Below are 21,213 nucleotides of genomic sequence, written 5' to 3'. Positions count from 1 at the left end.
TCGCAGGAAGAAAAAAAACCCTCTCAATTGCACGTTGTGTGAGACGTTATAAATAACTTACAGAAAAGTTTGCTACCGGCCGAGCCTTCCCCCATAGAAAGGTGGCCTTGTGCGAAACTGGTAACGTAGGTCCAGTAGGTCCTTGCTGTAAGAAGCCAGCGAATCTCTGTTGTGAGTGTTAAAAGTAACGTAAGCAGCACGTAGTTGCAGCCACGGTAAAGTACAAGTCGACAGAATTTATTTAGTTACTGTAAACTGCCATAAAGCCCAAGTTTCAGTTTAACAATTATCAAAATGTTCTACACTGTGTTCGCTGCCCCAAAAAAGGCAACACAGGCCCAGTTAAGGCAAGTTACCAAACAAATGCACACATTGAAGGGTGCAGGACCTCTTATGTCCTGCTATCAACAATATGTTAGTGACGTATAGACACAGACGCTGTTCGGTTAAGAGACAATATACTGTGTGTAAATTAATGAGCTAAATGTTCAGTCTCTTTGTTGGTTGTTCCGACACTTTCAGATTCATTACCGCTCTTTTGCTGTTAGAATTGTTGTTAAAAAATAGCCTGTTTTGCTTGTGCACATTTAAAAGTTATATTTTCAAAACTCTTCATTAGGACTTTGTATTTCCCCCATAGTGAGCATTAACAATGTTAGTCATAATATTTGTTATCAGCCGTGGAACTCAAACCATTAATTGTTGTCCAAGAAAAGTGTATATTTAAATAAGTGAATCAATATCATGAACATGCTTTGTGCTATTGGCTTAAATAAACAACTGTCAGTTGACTAAGAGAATCTACGAGAGGTGTTCAGTTGCTTTCAATGTGCAACCTCATCATTAGAAGCCACTCCAATCCTGCAGACTAATTGCTTTATTGCCAGGTGTTAAATGGGAAGATCAGCATACAACCACAAGCTACCAAATAACTGTTTCAAATTTACAAAACACACCTAAAAAGTGTACAAACTAACAGACTTTATCGTGTTCATTCAGATTCCTACAAACACAAAAGTGTCCAAACCTAAATTTGTGGTTTCACTGGTCTGATCAGTTTCTTGGCTGGGACTTAAATTTGTGCAATCTTGTTGTCATCATGAGATTTCTAGAAAACCAACACCCTGCCAAGTCCAACACAAGACCTCTTTAATCCCACATGTTCTCTTCACACTTTTTTGGATAGATTAAATGATGAAGATATAATGTGTTAATTACTGAAGTTTTTTTTTTTTTTTTTAACTTTTGGACAGTCATACGAGCTGTCTCCTAGTTTCCAGTCTTTATGCTAGGTTGCGTTAACCATTAGGGCGTGGGCTGACAGGGCTCCGGCACCAGAGGAACCACTCAAATCTAGAGCAAACACTGCAGACAAAAGCAAGAGGGCAAGAAAAACTGGAGCAGATGTTTCTTGAGTGAATCCATCCAGCACCCTTCTTAAAAAATGAGAATGAACTCTGCTGACCTGCTTTTAGCCAATCAGCCCGTGACATCAGCCTCTGGTATGGCCAGAGTAAATAAAGAGGAATTTAATCAGCTCTCACATATCTGTGATGGTCATTTTCCCCCTCTAGGTTATACTTCGTAATAATGAATGAGATACTTGTGTTGCTATCCACTGCCTTCAAATGTGCATGTTATGGGGAGACTTATTCATCCTTAAATTATAGCTGCAGTTCACAACTATTTTAATGATATTTATTTTTTGCCCTCAATTATTAGTTAACAATTTTGTCTATAACATGGCAAACAATTGTGAAAACAACTGTGGCTCACAGCCCAAAGTGATTTCTTTAAATGTTATTTCAAAGCAACAGTCTACTATAATGTAATACAATAAAGCATAAAACCCTGATGTTTTTGAATAGCTGGTACAAGTAGGATGTTCCACTTACAAAATGACTGAATATCATTGATCAACGATCATTCCATTATCAAAATAGTTACTGATTAGATTTCTGTCAATCGTATGACCGATCAATGAGCTAAAGTTTGCAGCTCTACACTAAATCAAAACAGGTTGCACCACAGCTGTTGGCTTCAGTCACATATTTAACCGCACAAACAAGAGTGGTATCAATCTTCTCCTCTGACTCCTGGCAAGAACCAAGTGTAGTTCCCAAAATGTTGAGGTATTTCTTTGAGAGCTCATCATGCTGAAAACAAAACAGTTCATTCAAACAAGGCAGTTGTCTTAATGTTTGCTCCCAGTGGTCTCACTCAAGGGTGTAGAGGAAAGGCTGCCGTTATAAAGAGGGGGATGGCACAGACAATCCTACAAATACTGATAACTGCATGCATTTTTTATTAGTCTCTCCTCAAAGTTATTCACGCCATTGCAGTACACACACACACACACACACACACACACACACACACGCGAAAACACACTGAAGTAGTCTCCTCCTCCTCCTCCTCCTCCACCTACTACTACTACTACTACCACTAGGGCTTGAGAGACAAGTTCAGCCCCATCAATTCCAAATTTACATAAGGTGGGTATTCTTGTGTAGCTCAGTTAAAGCTATCCGTTTTAATCATGCATAGAACTAAGCCCAAAATACGACAGAACTGTGTGTCTTCTGAAATATTGATACCCTCCTGCCTCCCAATCTAGTCTCACATTCTTTTAGTTTACTCACGTCTGGTGACATTTCCAACCCTCTGTGCACTTAATTGTTAAATTGCCTCTGGCTGTATTAAGCAAAGACGTCTCAAAGCAACATCAGCTGAGGAGATGCAGAGGCTGAAGTAAATGCAACATTCCTCCCTCTCCCAGCAGAGCAATAGCAACAGTTCGAGTTATTTGATAAGTCAGCTGGTAAAAAGGCACATGTACATGTGCAGTACATAACAGAATAAACACTCCCCTTTTCCCAGAGGTGTAAGGGAGGAAGGGTGGGGGGTCAGAAGGTGACGGAGTTTGTAAGATAAACTTGGCTTAACTTTGTCAGTGCACCAAATCCCCTCATCAGTCCCTGTCCTGCCATCATCCCCTCCCCAACCATCTGTTTAACCTGCTCCAGAACAGTGTGCAAAGCTAACATAGCCAGTATTTTAGAAAGTTATTTTATTATTCAAAATGTAATCAGCTTGAATGAGCACACTTTTATGCCATATGCAGTCCCTCCAGGAGTAATTGACACAAATTCAAATATTCCTCACATTATTTACGCTAGTTTGTATTTTTGTCTGAAGAGCACTTGCAGATTTTTCCAGTGACAACATTTTCTCAAATAAAATGATTTCAGAACTTCCACTATACAGCTCAAATAAAATTGAACTTGAAACTTTAGCTTAATTGCAGATATGTTAATGAATGAGAGAATTGTGGTCTCTGAATTAGGCCACCGATGCTGTGCATCAACCTCAAAAACCTCTGCCAAATAAATGCCAAACAAACCATTTATACCTCAAACCTAAACATAACCATCAGAGCTTGCTGGTAGGTGCACTTTGTATGCCGGATGTTCCTCAGTGATAATACTATACTAGAAGCTTAAACCTTACTGTGTCCAGCTTGTGGCTGTCAGCAATTTTTGCTTACAGAGAGATTTGTGATAAAGCTTTGGGAAGATATTTTGCTGGCAAAATAGTAACACATTAGAAAGAGAACTGTTTCGCAAAGCTGGAGCTATGATCTCAGACCATCGTGTCAGAATACAAAACAGACTGTTGCACATGGATCTGTGGCTCAGTAAAACATAGTAATACCCAACCCAACAGAAACAGACCTGTGACTCAAGCAGTGTCCATTGCAGAATTGCTGATATAGTTAATTTTGACATTTTCTGCACTGTGCCAAAAAAGTTCTCAACCAAAACAGCAACTCGTTAAAGTTGTAGAAATGTTTTTTCTCTCTGTCTCATGTTGCGGGGGATTAGGTCGGCAAACACAAAATTTGCAGTTTGGCTGCAAAACTAGGGGCCAACGATATTTTATTCTGACTGGGTTACATACACAAGACTAATTTGTGCAGACTCTTGTCAAGGTACTGTAACACTGCTGCAGATAGTAATATCTTTGGTGTCATTTTAGGAGTCACTTCAACGTCAACCTGATCCACTACTGGTCAAAGCCAGTGGGGGTTGTATGAGAAATTTTTGGCAATTTGAGTCTTTTTAGTGGTTTACCACCACGTTAACAGTACGGGTGGGTCATGATTTTTTTGAATAGTCATTATAACCTGAAAAAAAAAAAATCAAATCATTTATAAAAAAAAAAAACATTGTATCACCAGACAAAGTAAGTTTGATGTTGGACGTGCGTAGCAAACACCGGCCTTCATTTCAAACATGGTTCCTTTTAGCTTTGCCCAAAGCAAAGGATTTTGAAGCTTGATGGCCTTTGTTAGACGCAAGTTTCTGCTGTGAATGGGTCTGTATGTGTCTTTGTGACATAAATCTGTTTACAAAGTTACATTGTGGGGACCTACGTCCTTTATGGGGACAAAGGCAATTCTCCATTATGTAAATCATTAAAATATTAAAGTGTGAAGACTCAGTTATTGTCTGGTAAGGTTTAGGTTAAGCTAGGGTTAATGCTAGGTTACAAGAGTAGTAGCTATGGCTACGTATAAGTCTTTAAGAAATGAATGTAAGTCAATGTAATGTTCTCTGGAGTGATGTGTGTTTTTGTGTGTGTGTGTGTGTGTGTGGGGGGGGGGGTTTAAATAATAGTTCAATAGTTTTTTTGCATTAGTTACAAGTTGTGTTCTTTGTGGGATCGAGCAGGTTCAGGCTCCGACAGACGTCAGTCATCAAGATAATTCACTAATCACAGCCTAGTTTTCCTGAAAATTGACTGTATTAGCGAGACTCTTCTCTAATCTTACCTCTCTCCTGTCACTTTTTACCCGCTTGGCAACTGGAACACAAAAAGCTTTGAAGTGGGTGTAACCAGGAAGACATGCATGCCTAATGAGCAAGAGTGAAAAGGACTTAATTCTTGTTAAAGCAACGTAGCTCTGCTTACTGAACCACAGTGCAGTACCTTAATTAAGTTGTCTATTAACACAAAGAGGGCAACAGTGGTATTTGCACTTATGTCAGCCAGATCATATCTGTTTAACTTAACAGTCCGTCTATGAAAACATCTCCAAAACATCTGCAACCAAACATCGATTTCACCTTCTGAACTGACTTGTCAAACAGATAAACATCGCACTGTGACTTGCCAAAACGATATAATAAGTCCATAGTAAATACTGACAGTCATTTCTACTCAGAGATATGTGCAGTGCCAGAAAGGAACAAAGAAAAAGAAGAACGACATGATCTTCTATTTCAGATTTACAGCCGTGGGGTCACCAGTGGAAGTGGAGCTGGAGCAGAGTGGTGCAGAACTCTCCTCCTCCCTCCTGGCCTCCTTCGCCTGTTCCCATCCATTTTTTTTTTTGCTCTCTGTTACTGTATATGGGTCACGCTGTGATTGTGTGTACATGCAGGTGAATATGCTCCCTTTTCCGCTGAGCACATGGAAAGAAGTACTCAAACCGCTACACCTTTAAATGAAAGTAACAACACAGTGGAACAATGCTGCATTTAAAGCAAAGGTCATGTTTAAAGGTTTAAACTGACGCAGTGTTACATCAGAATGTATATTTGTGTTTTAACAGAGAACCCATTCTGAAGACTGATTGTCCCTCAGAAATCAAAATAATCTATTCATGATCTGGTATGTGGATTTTCTAGTGGTGCAACAGTGTATGGCTACTTTAACTCATGCAGTGCTTCATGTTACATTTGCTAATTTGTTTTCAATCAATTTATAATACCACAAACTACAGACCTGAAAGTGGCATAAGTAAAATTCATACACTTTTTTAGCTATCTCACAATCTGCAATCTGTGTGCATGTATAAGCCAATGCATGAATACTGTGTGAATAACTGTGTGTGTTACTTCCCACTGGTTTACCTGTGCCCCCCCATGAGAACTGACCACACACCACATCTCAGACCAAGCAGGAAGGCAGGATGTTTTTGATGAAGCAGTGGGCTTAATTTAGGCTCAGGCATTCTCAGTATCTGTCACCTAACTCCCAACGATCTCAACACACAGTGCAGGAGGTGTTTGTGTGCGTGTGCGTTAGCTCATGTTTATCCAGGGAGGCGAGTTATAAATTGAAATGCACACCCACATTTGGCCTTACAAAAAGACTACAATACCTCCCAAATGTAAAGACAAAGACATGCTCATCCTCCTTAAAACTTGGTAAATGATAATCATAATAATTGCAGCTCTACAATACACTCTTGTGATATAGTTTCTCTTTGATATGCTTTCATTACAAATTATTAATACTGGCTATTAAAAAATAATCCCATTAACCCTGCCAAATGCCCAAAATCTTGATTTCTTCTTCTGAAGGAACTGGCTTAGTTTTAGCTCCTACTTGGCTACAAAATAACCAAACAGGCGTAGGCATTGCCAACAAACCAGCAACAGCAAAAGGCGAAAGCCAACAACCTCTGCCAAAGACTTCAGCTTGCTCCCAGTGTTCTTCTCTTACTGATACACGCAGAAATGTTCTGCCTACTTCTTTGAATTACAGAATTTCTTTGCCTGTATGGAATTTTTTTTTGATTCATTATATTTCCGAATGACCACACTGCTGGGAAGCAGCTACACACTATTTAAAGTAAATGCATTAACCTCCATTATCTAGCTCTCGTTTGTTTGATGAGCACATCAATAAGACACAATAAAAGTTATCAGATTTTTGAAAACCCTGTAAGAGCATCTTGTGACGTTCTGACCTTGAGCCCGTTGTCATTCTAATGCTGCATTAAATGAACGTGCGCTGACTTGTCAAACAACTGCACAGGGTGCTGAGAGGAGAGACGTGCGGTCGTCATGCATCCATAACGAATGGAAAGAAAGGAAGACCACACAGCGGCATGGTCAGATCAGGTTGTCAGAGACCATATTTAAAATCTGGGTCAGAGTCCAGGCCGTAACCTCGCTCTCACTATTGCTCCACACTCTCTCCTCTTCACCCCACTTGACCTTCTTCATCGCGTCCTGTTATCCTATCTTTGTCTTTTTTTTCTCTTTACAGCTTTATGTCCACACCACTTTTCAAATCCAGGTCTCTATTTATTTCATTCACTCCCTCAGCCTTTTTGCTTGTCTTCCTTTCTCTTTGCATGCAGCCTGAGCCATCGACAGAGGCAGCAGTTTTGCATTCTGCCTGTGTTGAGTTTCATGGGCAGCGTCCGAAGTTTACAGTCACATTAGTTTTGTTCTAAAATGCATAAAATAAAGTTGGAAATTGCATTTAAAAATGTAGTCATGTCAAGTTAAAATGTATGAACTGTTGAGAATACATTGGCTGTCTTTTAACTATTTCTCTTCTCCCAAGAGGAATGAAGAAAAGTCAAGGCGAGCGTAAAAAACAGCTATGACTCATATGGATCTCATATAGCGTTACAATAAGCTTATTCACTTCTGCTTTATTACAAGATGACAAAAAGAAGAAAACATGTGTAGCTGTTGTCCTTGCACAGGACTTAAATATCTACTATTATAGATAACAATCACCTGGGCTTGTTCTGGTTCTTGTAACTGTGTAATTGTAGTACGTGTACAATGAATGCAGACTTTTGAGATGCCACCGGGCACAGCTGGTGTTAGTCAGGGAACATTTCCATGTATAGGTCAACAGCTTGTTAAAAGACAATGCCTTGTTTTCTTTTCTGTACATGTGTAAATTATGCAGGATTAAATTTACACATTCACGATGTCTTCTTGCCTACAGTACATCTTCAATTGAGCTGGGCTTTCTGTTAACTATTGTTTTCAGACTTTGTTAACATATTGATCCTCGTATTAAATATAGCAACAACATTGACATTTAATTCCTGGCCAATTTAAAAAAAAATATTTTTTACAGTCTTCCTGTGCTTTTAGAAAATCTGAGAAAAAGAGCCAGAGATATAAAAGGTGCCCCATCACTGCCTATTCTCTAAAGCAGACTTGGCAGGCCTGCAGCAGCTCATCATGGCAAAATGGCAAACACTGCACAAATCAACTGGCATCCGTGCTTCTTTTCAGCTCAGTGGCTCTGGAGCTATTGTGGAGCTAACATGGCTGCCAACAATAAGACATGATGACATTGTCCTGTTTTCAAGCTGGATGCCCTCCCAGTAAGGAGTTCTGGTGAATATCTCTTAAGTGTGACATAGAGACGGGCCCGCAACCACCAGCGAAGCCGAGCTGAGCTGCGGAGCCGCTTTAGAGTCCTGCTGAGACCGGCCAGGCCCACAGCCTCCCTGCCAGGGGCTCGGCTCGCAGTCAGAGTGAGTTACAACCCATGCTCCTGACACACGCGCACAAATTCAGAAACTTGCATCCAGTATGTAGGCATGCAGGCCCACGCACAGGTGTAACAAATATTGTGGTATACAGTATGTGTACAACAATTAACCAATACGTAAAAAAAAATAATAATACTAAGTAAGTAAGTGAGCATCCAGGCACATGCAAATGTTTGCACACCCTCAAATACTTATCCTTATTGATTACCCACTGGCAGCAAGTGGAGCTCCATTGGACCAGTTACTTAAGTCCACAAACCTTTTCATTCTTATTTTTGGGTTGCAACGGCAGTGACCTCTTGAACACACACATACCCCCACACTCAAAGATATGCTCTATGCAAACAAAACAAACGTGCCCCACGCTTGCACACATGCAGTAAAGAGAGCGTGTCCTCCAGCAGGAGCTCTATCTGTCAGGGGTAGGTTGAGATCAAGGCCCGGCAGCTGCTGGATCAGCTGGATTGATCTGTCTGGGTACACATGAAGGGTGGAAGTGAGCATGTTTGTGATTAAGGGCTTAACGGAAGGTGTGTTGGAGTGAGTGAGTAAATGACATACAGGGAGGGGGATTCAGTGTGTGACTGTTATATGTTGCACAGAAGACAGCGATGTGTATCAGCGCCATAGATATGTACAGTATGTTCGAGCAAATTAATCTTCTTCATCAGGGCTCAGACAGGATTCTGTTATGTTCATATATTGAGATGGCATATATAATCTGAGTTTGCTGAAGGGGGTTGATTCAGTGCCAATGTTCCATATTTTACTATATAAAAAAAAAAGTGCCAATACATGTAGTCCAATGATTTGTGTATTCTTAAAGATGAAAAGTCTGAAGATAAATGTATTGCATGTGTGTCAAATCACTAATGTTTATATTATATAGTTACATGTTTACATGGTTTCCTATGAGTTTTAAGAAATTCCATGATGTCACGCCCTTACAAATGAATTTATTTAAAGAAATCCATTAGTGATGGCATCGAGGGATATTTTTCTGAACTCGCATGAAGTATGAGGAAAACACTTTTTGTGACTGCATGCATAAAGTCACTTTTTAGGACTACCAATCCTCTTTATTGAGGATTCTACTGTATTCACAGGGCATCACTGTATGAGGAAATCACAAAGACCATGACTCAAATGTTTGGTTGCTCTTTAGGGATCTTTTTACATTTACCGGCAGTTTTATTCCTGCAATGACAGCAAGAACTTTCACTGCCAACATTTTTTCAACCAATTAAAAAAAAGAATGCATGCGACTACTGTTGTATAGTTGTGTGGTTTAATTGTGTAAGTAAAAGCTTTTTAGGTTTGAGGAAGACTGCAGTCAAAATAAACTATATGATTGTGGTATTGTTAAGTTGGAGGAACTAAAACACCTGCAAGAAGGAACTGTTTATGCTACCATATATGCAAAAAAAAAGGTAGATAGACCATTTTGTGGGTCTATGAGGAAGCTGCACAAAGTCTGAAAAACTACTTCAAGTGAGTCTGAAGACTACAAGTTTGAAAATGACAAGAATCTGGGGTTAGAGTTAGAGATAAGTGAGCTTACCAGACCTCTACAATATAGCGCACTCCCTATGAAGCTAGCAGCTACATCAGCCACTACTAGCATAACATACCTGAGTCTCTGGCCAAACTGACAGAGGGTTAAGTTGCATTGTGGGTAATGAAGGCGGCAGATTTTGACATAAAGGTGGCCCATGTTTAAAATAAAAAAGACTGTCTGCTTCTGCTGCACTAACACGGAAACAACAAAAATCTGCTTTGTGTTATGGAAGTGCAATGTAAAAATCAGTGGACGTGTTGAAAAATATTTGTATGAGGAGGCTGTGAATGAATTATGTCACGTTTAGGGGCCTAATCTCAAACTGAACACTACAAATATTCACCCAAAAGGTCCATCAAGATGAAAACTTAAGACAACAAACCCAGACAGAGTGACAGGTCACTCTTACTTCTGCCATTGTGAACTACCAGAAACCAAAACAGAAAAACACAATAAACACATCAGACAGGCAAAAAGTGTACAGACGAATCATTCACAGCCAATAAGATGCCCGGTGTTGTTGATGTTGTTTATACTGAACAAATCAAAGGGAATTTGCTTTCAGATTCGGTTGTAGCTACCTGAATGACCTCAGGCAGCGGCTTTAATTACAGAACTTAGTTGCCAGTCCCATGTTTCATTACAGCTGAACTGTATCTGAACATAACCACGTTTACCGCTCACACGAGCGCTGACAAATGGTGGTTTGCTGTCTGTACGAATGTGTCTCGCCGCAGTAATATATTGTGTGTAGTGTGCATGAGTAGCTATAGCGTTTGTGTCTACATTAATCCCAGGAATGTTGAGGTGGTCCAGAGTTGAATAGGATGAGGCGTGGGTGTAGAGGAAGAGTCCCCTGGAGCAGAGTTAAAATCTTAAAGTACTAAAAAGCATTGACCCAGACCCAAGACGCCCACTCACAGGGACACAACCCTGCACATGCTTTCATACTTTTCACGCGCTCGGACATACACGAACACAAGAAATACATGGAAAAATATGACCTTAAACAACAGACATGCACAAAATGTACCCAGTATTCTTAGCTCAAACACACACACACACACACACACACACACACACAGAGAAACACATCCTTGTTGTCTTGTATTGCTCGTCATGCAATGAGGAGCACATGACTTAAATCGAGTGTGTTGCGTGACCTCTTATCGGACAAAAGCGTCCCACAGAGAGGTGATGGGGGAGACTGTGCCTCCCCGCCTGTCTTGCCTGTCGGCAGTCATGAGGTCTCCATCCCGTTTGCCACGCTGTGTCTCGTGGTTCAAAGTCTATAAAATGTTTGAGCTAAAAAATCCCCCGCTTTTACAACATTTGCAGTGGTGGCGTGTTGCCAATAAATCAGCTGCTTTGCCTGCGGAGAGCAACGTTAACCATTGGGGATGGGCAGGCGGTGCGTGCGTGTGCAGAAGATTCATGTTTTTCAAGAATGAAGGCTTTTTTGTCATGTTCTATAAACATCTCACCTGAAGAGCGTGATGCCTCTCAGTGAGAGAATGGTGTGTTTGTATTTCACACACTGACCATGACACCTCGACAGTCATTCAGAGCCAAATGCAAATATTTCAATGACAACTTATGTCCTGTTTTATGTCATTAACTGTTGTCTTTTCAGTGTCTTATCATTTAACTGTCACAATAGTGATAATATCTGTGTGTTAGAGCAATAAACTGTGCCTCATATCTTAACAGGGATTATTTCTTGACACAAGACGATCTCATTCACCAAAGTTACTCCTCACCACGTCAGACTTCACTGCAACTGTTTTTGGAGCACAGTAGAATAATGTTAAAATGGCTGATAAAGAAAAGTATTTCACAACCAGAAAACGGTATCTGTTCAAGGTTAGAGACAGAGAGGGAGATGAGGATTATAACATTTACTACCGAACAGCTCCACTTTGATTTGACTGAAAGGCGAAACAGCCTTTAAAAGTGTGACCAAAATGGTCAAATCAAATTGAACAGAAATGGGTGGGTATATAGTATGTGCTTGTGTTTGTGTGTTTCCATGTAATCTTATCACAAGGTAGCGTCATTGAGAGGCAGTGCCCCAAGCCAGCATGGCCAGAGTCCACCAAGGGCACTTTAAATTAGAGTAATGTTCACTAACACAAGGTTACAGGGTTCATTCACAGCAGAGATATGAAAAGGCCCAATTGTCTGCTGCAGTGCTGATGGCTGCATGAAAATGAAGCGAAGGAGCTCTGAATCGCAGGCCTATATGTGACCATGGCTAATCGTGGAGTGAATCAAGGAACCAAAGGATGAATTGAGGGATGTGACAGCAGACGCAAAGACGGATCTATTTAAGTAATGTCTGCCTTAAGGAAAAAATGACTTTATGAATGTAGAGTACGTGGTGTTAAAACAGAGAAGTAAAATAACGTTTGTCACATGTTTTATTCCTGGATTATGTATACTAATTATGGGCAATGTGTTGAATAAAGATCCTGTCAAAATAAGATCAACGTTGTTCTTGTCTGTGTGGAGAAAACTGTTTCTGTTTGTTGGACCTTTCAATTTAACATGATGGAAAATGTCTCAGTTGCCTCCTATTAAGATACACACACGCACTAACAATGTGTAGGTCCATCTCTCAATATGTTTTTACTTGAGGCTCTCAGCCCTAATCTTTAAAAGGAGCTCACAAATACATGCAATTTCCTCAGTCAGCTGGACACTAGTTTTTCCACAAACAGGAGAAAATAGCATAGTTGCTAAGTAAGGGAAGGGAAGGTCGATTCATGTATATAGCATCTTATCCTGCACCAGGCAACCGAAAGAGCTTAAAAGAAATATAATTAAACAAGACAAAGAGTTACAACTAGAAAAAAAACAATGAGAGGTTTAAAGTCTACAAAGAACACCTAAAAACCATAAAACATTGAAAACCATAGAAACTTTGGAAAATACAATAAAAAAAAACAAAAGACAATTATTTAAAAACAATTGTTAAAAGTTAAGTCCTCAGTTTCGACTGAAAAAACACTGAAAAATGCTGAAGCAAATGAGCTGAAGCAACTGTAAAGAGATGAGTCGATGAGTTTAGAATTAAAAATGAGGGACTACTTTCAACTGAGGAATATTACATGTTTGGTACTCTGGTAAGTATTTATAGCAGCAAGAGCTTGTATATAGGATCAACTAAAAATAAACTACAATGCTCAAACAGCAAACTATTGTCAACCTTCCAGATGCAAAAAGGACTCCTGGTGGGTCATGTGTCCGCTCACCTCTGTGAATTGTACTTGGTTGAGGTGCATGACAACAGGGCACACTGGGATAAAATGTTTGTGCCCTGTTCCTAATAAATACAGTAAGACAGCGAGCACGTTTGATTCATTTGCTGGAGTGTCTGTCACATGCAGCTTTAGGGTTTCCGTTTACACTGAATAGTCACAAAATATTGTCATTTCATTTTTATTCCAAACATCTGCTGTGGTTGAGAATGTTGAACAACGCGAGAATCGTTTACAGTACGACACGCAAGCATATTTGAGGTAGAAGCAGGAAGCTTATCCAGTTCTTGAAAAGAGAAAGCACGTTATCGGGCTTCAACCGCGATGTAAAATGGGTCTGTTAGGTCTCCATTCTTTATGCAAAGTCACAGCAAGAGAGACAGTCCCCTGAAAATGATCTAACTAACCTTGTGTAGCTCAGCTTTTCTGATGACATGACTGACACGCACACACACACGCACGCACGCATGCACGCACGCACACACACACACACACACACACACACACACACACACACACACACACACACACACACACACAGAGGAATAATGAGTCAAACATTCCATGCATATAAAATACACTGCTCTCTCTCAAATGTTTGATAAGCTGTGGTATGTTGCTGCTGTTTGCCAGTCAAACCCTTTCACTTAGCAAAAAAAAAAAATAACGGTACTGTTTCTCTGAGAAAGAGAAATGACACAAATACTGCAACTTGACATGTTTTAAAATAGGCCGTCTTTAATTGTAGCACTTTTCAGTACCTTATCTGGTATGCGCTGATATCACTGTTAGTCATGTCTGAAGAATCTGTGGCACTGAGTGTTTGTGTGAGTTTTGTTCCCCATGCACAGTTTGGCAAACCACAAAATTCCTTCAAATCCCCCCCACTACCATATTATTAACTGCTCCGAACAAAGCATTTTGTAAACTGCTTGTCACATGAAGTTTGAAATGAATTCAGAGTTGATGGACACAAGGAGGGACATGCCAGGGAAGATTAACGTACTGATGTTTCAGCATTTGAATAAATGCTGCCTATTTATTATTCTTACGTCTTACTTACTTCTTATATTCTTTAAAGCAGCAATCCTCTTTTACTTATTATTAAACCTTTTTATGAAACTTCTCATCTCACCCAATGAATTCAAAGAACACAAGGAAAGAAAATTATCTTTTATCCGCAAACTATCTGACTCATCCTATTTTTTATTTAACTGTGGGAGGCCCATGACATGCCCCACCCAAAGAACTGCCCTTTCATGAAGCCTATGAGCCCAACCCTGGAGCTGCATCCCCAGGCCTACCCGTAATTCCTATGTGCCTGACCCATTGAGCTGCATCAGGAGGCCCCGGTCGTACAGCCTGCAATCCACACCCTGGAGCTGCACTGAAGGAACTGTTCACACAGTCCAGCGGGAACAGTCCAGGATTTGCAAACATGCAGACACGCCTTATCTGCACTGAATTTTCTGCCAGATACCGAGCAGATACACAAACACGTGCAGATAAAACATTAATTGCATAAAGCCAAGATGAACTCACAACTACGAACTTTTAAGACAGCTCCTCCTATCAAAAACACCCAGTGCTAACAATAACTAAATGCAGCTACAGGGCTAAAATGTCTGCAGCAACTTGTGTGTTTATCATCGGTAAATACACACAGCTGTTAGTGTCCAGTGTAGCTAGTGAACAATGCTGGCAGCTACACACCTCCAGCACAAGGGACACATTAAGAGAAATAGTAGGAAGAACTGGCCCACACTCTACAGACCGATCCCTTGTGTGTGTGCATGTGAGTGTTTAATGTAAAATGTCCTCATCCTCAGAGTAAGATGAAAATCTTGTTGCAATTCACACAAAGTCTAGATGTACAGAATGGAAGAAGAACTAATATCAGAAGATAACAAGATCCATTTAAAGCCAATTAATTAAATATGCTTATTTATATAACTTTTCTTCTACATGAATCAACAGTTTGACAGCAGAAATTGTCACATTATTAAATTCTGCTTAAGGTTAATGTAGAGTATTGTACTCTCAGAATTAGGCCACTTTACAGCAACTGTAAAGCTTATCAAGCCACTTAGAATATGTGCCTTGGGTTTCCACTTGCTAAGTTCATTTCAAAGTGACAAGCAGGATGGCTTACGCCTTCAACCATTACACAGTTTCTTACTTGGATTAGTCAGGTCCCACAGAGGGAGATGATGTTTCAGATGCAAATGGAGAGGGATGGCATGCTCGCTTGCTGACATGTTCCATTGCTCAACCTGTTGATCAGGCTCCTTCCTAAAGGGCCTGACTTGCTTATTTCACTATCGTCTGTTTCTGTTCAAAATGGCACCACACACAGGTGGTTTGTCTGCCAACTGCCTGTGGCTGAATGGATACATTTATCAAACAAATTCTATAAGATGGGGATGCTGGAGGTATTTGACATGTACAAACTACATGAGCAAGTTGTTGTAAATCAGTTCGCAGACTGACATCGAGGTGAGAAGGGATTTGATCTGAAGCAACAAAAACATCATATTTTTGCCCTTAAAAAAACAAGATGTCGATAATGATTTGGGTGAAAGGCTGAACTTACAACAAGCAGTTGTCAGAGACTGAACTTCACCTCCTGTCTCAATTTTGCAAGAGAAAGATATCTTGAGTTTCAACAGCAATCCCTATGGCCTAAGGGGACACATGACCTCAACATGGCGCTTAGTCACTGGTATGGTTGGCTGTGAACGCAGACACATGGACATGTTTGCACACACACACACTTACATAGGAGGACCTCCCTCTTAGCAAACCCTCTTTTTTCCAGTGGCCGTCGTGAGTAGCAGACGGTTTTGCCATCCCTCTCCCAAAATAGCCACCCGTTAGCACAGCCAGGTCAGATGGTTTTGAAACATCCATGGCAAACGGTGCTGGAGTGGAGGGGAGCAACGAGTGCGTGACCACCTCTTGGTGGGGTGGTCGTGGGTGGGCCTCAAGTGGAGGTTTCTTTCACACTTGGATGACAATGAGTGCTCGGGAACAAAGGAGGGGTGTCTCGGAAAAACTGGTTATGTGAGTGCGTTCACAAGCAGCAGGTGGTGAGCGCTTGATTTACGATATTTTCATTTATGAATATGAATAAAGAGAATAAAGTCATGATTTAACATTCGGGTTAGCCTCCGTTTCTGTAGCTTCTGTGACCCGATGCAATGTCTCGTCAAACATTTCTGTTCTTCATCTCTGAGAAAAAAAAAAAGAAGAGAACCTAACTCATCGGCAACAACTCCAGCGCTAGCTACTGGAAACGGAAACCTTTGTGATTTTAACTGAGTTATTACTTAGAGAGCTTGGGTAGCGCAGGTAGTTAATCATTGTCATTGTAACTTGGTTTTGTCCATCTGGACAAAATTTACAAAGGCTCTTCTGTTGTCTGAAAACAGCTGCGCCATTCAGTCTCCTCTGCTATCATCGACATGTCTGAGCTAATCGCAGCCCCTTGACTTGTCAGTTTTTTCCAGGCGGTGTAACCTGGGGCTCATGGACAATCGTGTCCCTTAAAAGGTCACATATAGTTATAACCTTTGTAAGTATTTCAGGTTTCGTCGGCACTGGCATTATACACGTTATGGTGAGCAGTGGTAATTGTGCATTTACGATTTCACCGTGGACTTAAGCAGAGTGCGCACATAAAATGTTGTATCAAACTCTAGAAATTGGCACCAGAGACCCTGAAAATCCTTCAGAAAATGTAGGGCAATGAAGCAATGAGTGAGGCGAAGGGTTATTCGTTGAATTTGCATTTCAAGAAGGGGCAAAAACGTCACCGTCCATGACCGGAAAAGGAGTTTCAGGTCAGGAGCAACCAGGTGTGTTTTCTTTAACATTTGCGGGATTGTGCACAGAGAATCCGTCCCTCAGAGTCAGACTGTCAACACCGAGTTCTCCTGTGATGTTCTGAGGTTTCTGAGGGAAAACGTTTCCAAACCCCCCTGAACTGTGATGCAATGAAACTCTGGTGCTCCAGAATGACAACGTGCAAGTTTCTTGCTCTCAACAACACAATCGTTGATCCCCGCCAACCCTATTCACAGAATCTGGCTCCCCGAGACTTCTTTCTGTTCACCAAAAATTAGACACAAATTTGATGTGCGTTCGGCTCAAGTTTCAGGCCCATGTTCTGCATACCAGTGGTCATAGAAACGTGTGTAAGTCAGGATTTGATTTTGATCAAACAATATAACTTGGAATTCTTATATATTACTAAGGTTCCAGTTTCCCCTTGCTCCATGCACGTCACTGTGTGGCAAACTGTTCAAACGTAACAGTAGCAGTCTCAGAGCTTTTTGATCCACTGTCGTACTGTAGAGAAAGGCTCTGTTCCAAGGCTTTATTTTTAGTTTTTAGTGAAGCTACAACTGTCAGTGGGATTTTGAATAAGTCTTTCTAACTTGTGGAACAGAACTCTGAATTTTGGGTCTTACTTCGGCTGAATATAGTTAAAGTATGTACAAATGATGGACTGTGTGCAGGATTGGGGGATTTTTCCAGAGTAAGAGCTCTTGATTGGACACACCTGACAAAAAGTATTTCTGGTGTACAAAAACTTTGCAACAAATGGATATTAGCAAAAAAAATATGAGGGACAAATGTGGGGTAAATTGCTAACAGTATCCTGGGACGCTATCTGTTAAACCGACAACACATGCAAACAAACACAAGCAAACAGTGGTTTCTAAGCGACTAAGAAATCAGTCTTTTTGAATTTATTTGTTTTTTCACAGAGTAATCAGAACCATGACAAAAGTGATTGTGAACATCAACCTTATAAAATTTTGCTGACAAATTTTCAGGCAGTAGTGAGCAATCCCATGGACCATCTGCTTTGAGTGATGTCAGATCAAAGTTACTCTCAGCCATGCTAGCACACTCAATCTGTGGAGGAGTTGGCTAAGAGTTAAAATGATCCAGAGCCAGGCAAACCAGAAGATAGATCCGCTCTCTCATTCTCTCTCTCTCTCTCTCTCTCTCTCTCTCTCTCTCTCTGTGTGTGTGTGTGTGTGTGTGTGTGTGTCTTGTTCACAGGCAGGGATTTGGTGTATTGATTCATCAGAGAAGTAGGCCGAAGCTTGACATGGCAACTGAACATGCAGTCTCCTAATGACTTAACCACATCAACTCTCTCTCCTCTGTGCTGTTAACCCTCCCTTCATCTTTCCCTTCAGGCACCAACCGTGGCTAGAACATGGTGAGTCACGTTGGAACAAAAAGCCCCATTCAAGACACACACACACACACACAAACTCCTGATCAACTTGAGCCAGCCTTCCTTTTAATAAAAACTCCTTCTTTGCCTCAGTAACCTCCCCTCCTTCCCCCTCAATCCCCAGGCAGAACTGGATCGCCATTGCCGCAGTGGGACCAGATCAAGCCAATCCAATTGCCGAGCACAGATCAAGTCACCAAGATGGTGCGGCTGCCAGAAACCACCGGGAGACAAACCTCCCAAAATCTTCCCACCACATCACACGGCTTGCTGCCTGAGCGCACGAGTGAGAGAGGCAGGAAAAAGAAAGCAGGTTTAAAAGATAAAAACCATACGAGCAAACCAAATCTATTTTGAAGTACTATGACTTCCTTCCTCAAACAAGGCCTCAGTTGACTGTTCTTGTCCCACATGACACACCATCGTGATCACTCACTGGCCTTCACAAGCCTACGCTCTGGTCAAGGGTGAATTATTCATTATATTTTCACAACGTTGAGAAATATTCAGTAAAGTAACTGCAACTGACCACACTTAGCCAAAAAGGGCCAGTCAGTTGAGTTCTATTGAATTTGTTTTAATTCTGTTATATCTGTTATATCCTCTTCTTGTAAATAAACTAATATGTGGGTGTGTTTTTAATTTTTTTTATTTTATTGTATTATCCTAAACTAAACTGAGTTCAATCAACTGAAAATTATACAAACTCAGTAGGAAAAACTAAGGTTTTGCACATAATGTTAATGATCAGTGATGAAAAAAAGGGTCAAAGCCTTTATTTAAGTCAACATTTTTACGAAAATATAATTAATAATAGAAGTACTACCTGCTGAATATACTTTGAGTCAAATGGCGAAGTATTTATTTTCCAAAATGGCCTACTTCACATAGTTATATCATTATTATATAAAAGGATAAGTACACTATTTTTCAAGTCTTACTTAAAAGTCTTAAAATAGGTGAACAATGAAACTAGTTTTGCTTGCTGTAATCATTCATTCCTTTCATCCTGGTTATGGCAAGATCCCTTCCTATGTGTAATGGGGAAAAAAAAAATCCAAAGACATTGATTTGTGTATTCCAAAGTGGTTATGAAGCTAATATTAGGACTCAGTCATCTAAGGTAGGGGTGGGCACTATGACCCAAAAGAACAAGATATTTCAGGGCATTTCAGTGATAATATTCTTGACGATATGACAAACTACTGAAAAAGTATTTTATTATTAATTTCAAGAATATAAAATTTCAACAAAATGTGTTATAGTTTATATGTGAACATTAAGGTAACAGTTTGCTTTCAAATATTCAGTGAAAAAAAAAAAAAAAAAAAAAAATCTCAGTTCTTTAGTTTATAAATAATTTCAGAGTGAAATTCATACTGTTACACTCCACAACAATATGATGCCATCACACCAACAAGATGCAACATTACTCTCATCACGGCAAAATATTTTTACTTTTGAAAATCATGTTAAAAATGATAGCGATATTACTGTGAAAAATAAAATATGCCACACCCCTGGTTTGAGGTAGACACACTAAGTATGTATCTTCTAAAATTGTGTTTCCAGTCTAAATTATAGACAAGTTTGTACAAAAAATGTTATGTTGGAAGATGTCCACATAAAGTTTTGAATAAATAATTGCACATAATATAGACTGTGGATTTCGTCCTACATCACTTACACTGAACTCTTTTAATGGCCTGTGTGAACGGGAGGAGTGATTACAATAAAACAAATGCTTAAATGTTAATATGGGTACATCAAATTGGAAAAAGTGTTTTAATGTTGTAGCTGGTTGAGGTGAACAGCTAGAGTCAAATAAACAACATATTATATATAATATAATATAACTATATATATATATCCATCTGAAATGAAGAAAACGCCAAGGATCTCCTATGTACTCACTTGGTTATCATGACAACTTCTGTAGGCACTTTGCCATTATTGACACTAACAGTCCACATAGGAGGAATCTCCCTGCCCACAGAGTCTCAGTCACACACTAGTGTTTGTGCCATATTTAGACTGTAATAATAAGCTCATAAAGAGGCAGTTCACTGTCAGCTTAATGGTATTTTGATCTCATGATCATCAGTAGCTTTCTTGACCTTTTCAGTTCAAAGATCTCTGAACAAGCGGTCTTCTTTTTTGAGCAGAACGCCTGGCAGATGAGAGTTTGTTCATGATGTTTCATTAACTCTACTTTTGAGTAGAACAGAAAATGTATCTTTTTCTGCTTTATTTTAAACTAACAGTCTGTTCCAATAAGCGACAGCCCAGAACCAAATGAAATGAGGCATGGACTCAAGGTAAGTAAGGGGCCTCTCAAATAAATAAGTTCTATTTTATCTAACAGTTGAGCTAATTTGCCTACAAAAGCTTCTTCCTGTGCATGATTGTTCTCTCAAGGCAAAGGGCTCAAGTTCATAGTCAAAAAGAAAGTAGATCATTCAGCACATTTGCTTTGATATTGTGAGTGCGAGGGTCAGAGGTTTTTTCTGGGGGAAACTGTGTACCTGTGAGATATTGGCCAATTACTCAAACACACAGACCTTTCATCACTGACATCCATTCTAGCAGGGTAACCATGTTCTCTGTCTATATGCTGCCTAGAAAACCTATGTACCCTTATAAATATATATATATATATATATATATATATATATATATATATAGACCAAAGGCTTCACATAAGAGCATTTCAGTTTGAAGTTTAAATATGCTGCAGATCACATTCTCATTACATGCACTACTGATACAGTTGTGATTCAGAGTTATTCCAGATATTTAACTCGGCTCAACGAACTGTAGC

At 40.0% G+C, this 21,213-nt stretch overlaps 1 long non-coding RNA gene across 1 annotated transcript in view; it reads left to right on the top strand.

Moving 5' to 3' along the window:
* Positions 1-20,193, top strand: part of LOC138209557 (uncharacterized) — a 29,470-nt gene extending 9,277 nt beyond the window's left edge. The window contains exons 2-3 of the long non-coding RNA XR_011179167.1: positions 18,212-18,374; positions 18,517-20,193. This is a non-coding gene — a long non-coding RNA (uncharacterized lncRNA). The remainder of the gene's footprint in view (positions 1-18,211; positions 18,375-18,516) is intronic.
* The last annotated feature ends 1,020 nt before the right edge of the window (positions 20,194-21,213 follow it).

This window comes from Embiotoca jacksoni, unplaced genomic scaffold (genome assembly GCF_022577435.1).
Source record: "Embiotoca jacksoni isolate LCO1_2020_lvr unplaced genomic scaffold, fEmbJac1.0.p SCAF_4, whole genome shotgun sequence".
Classification (NCBI taxonomy): domain Eukaryota; kingdom Metazoa; phylum Chordata; class Actinopteri; family Embiotocidae; genus Embiotoca; species Embiotoca jacksoni.
Note: the sequence above shows the minus strand (reverse complement) of the source record. Positions and strands in the feature narration are given on the sequence as shown.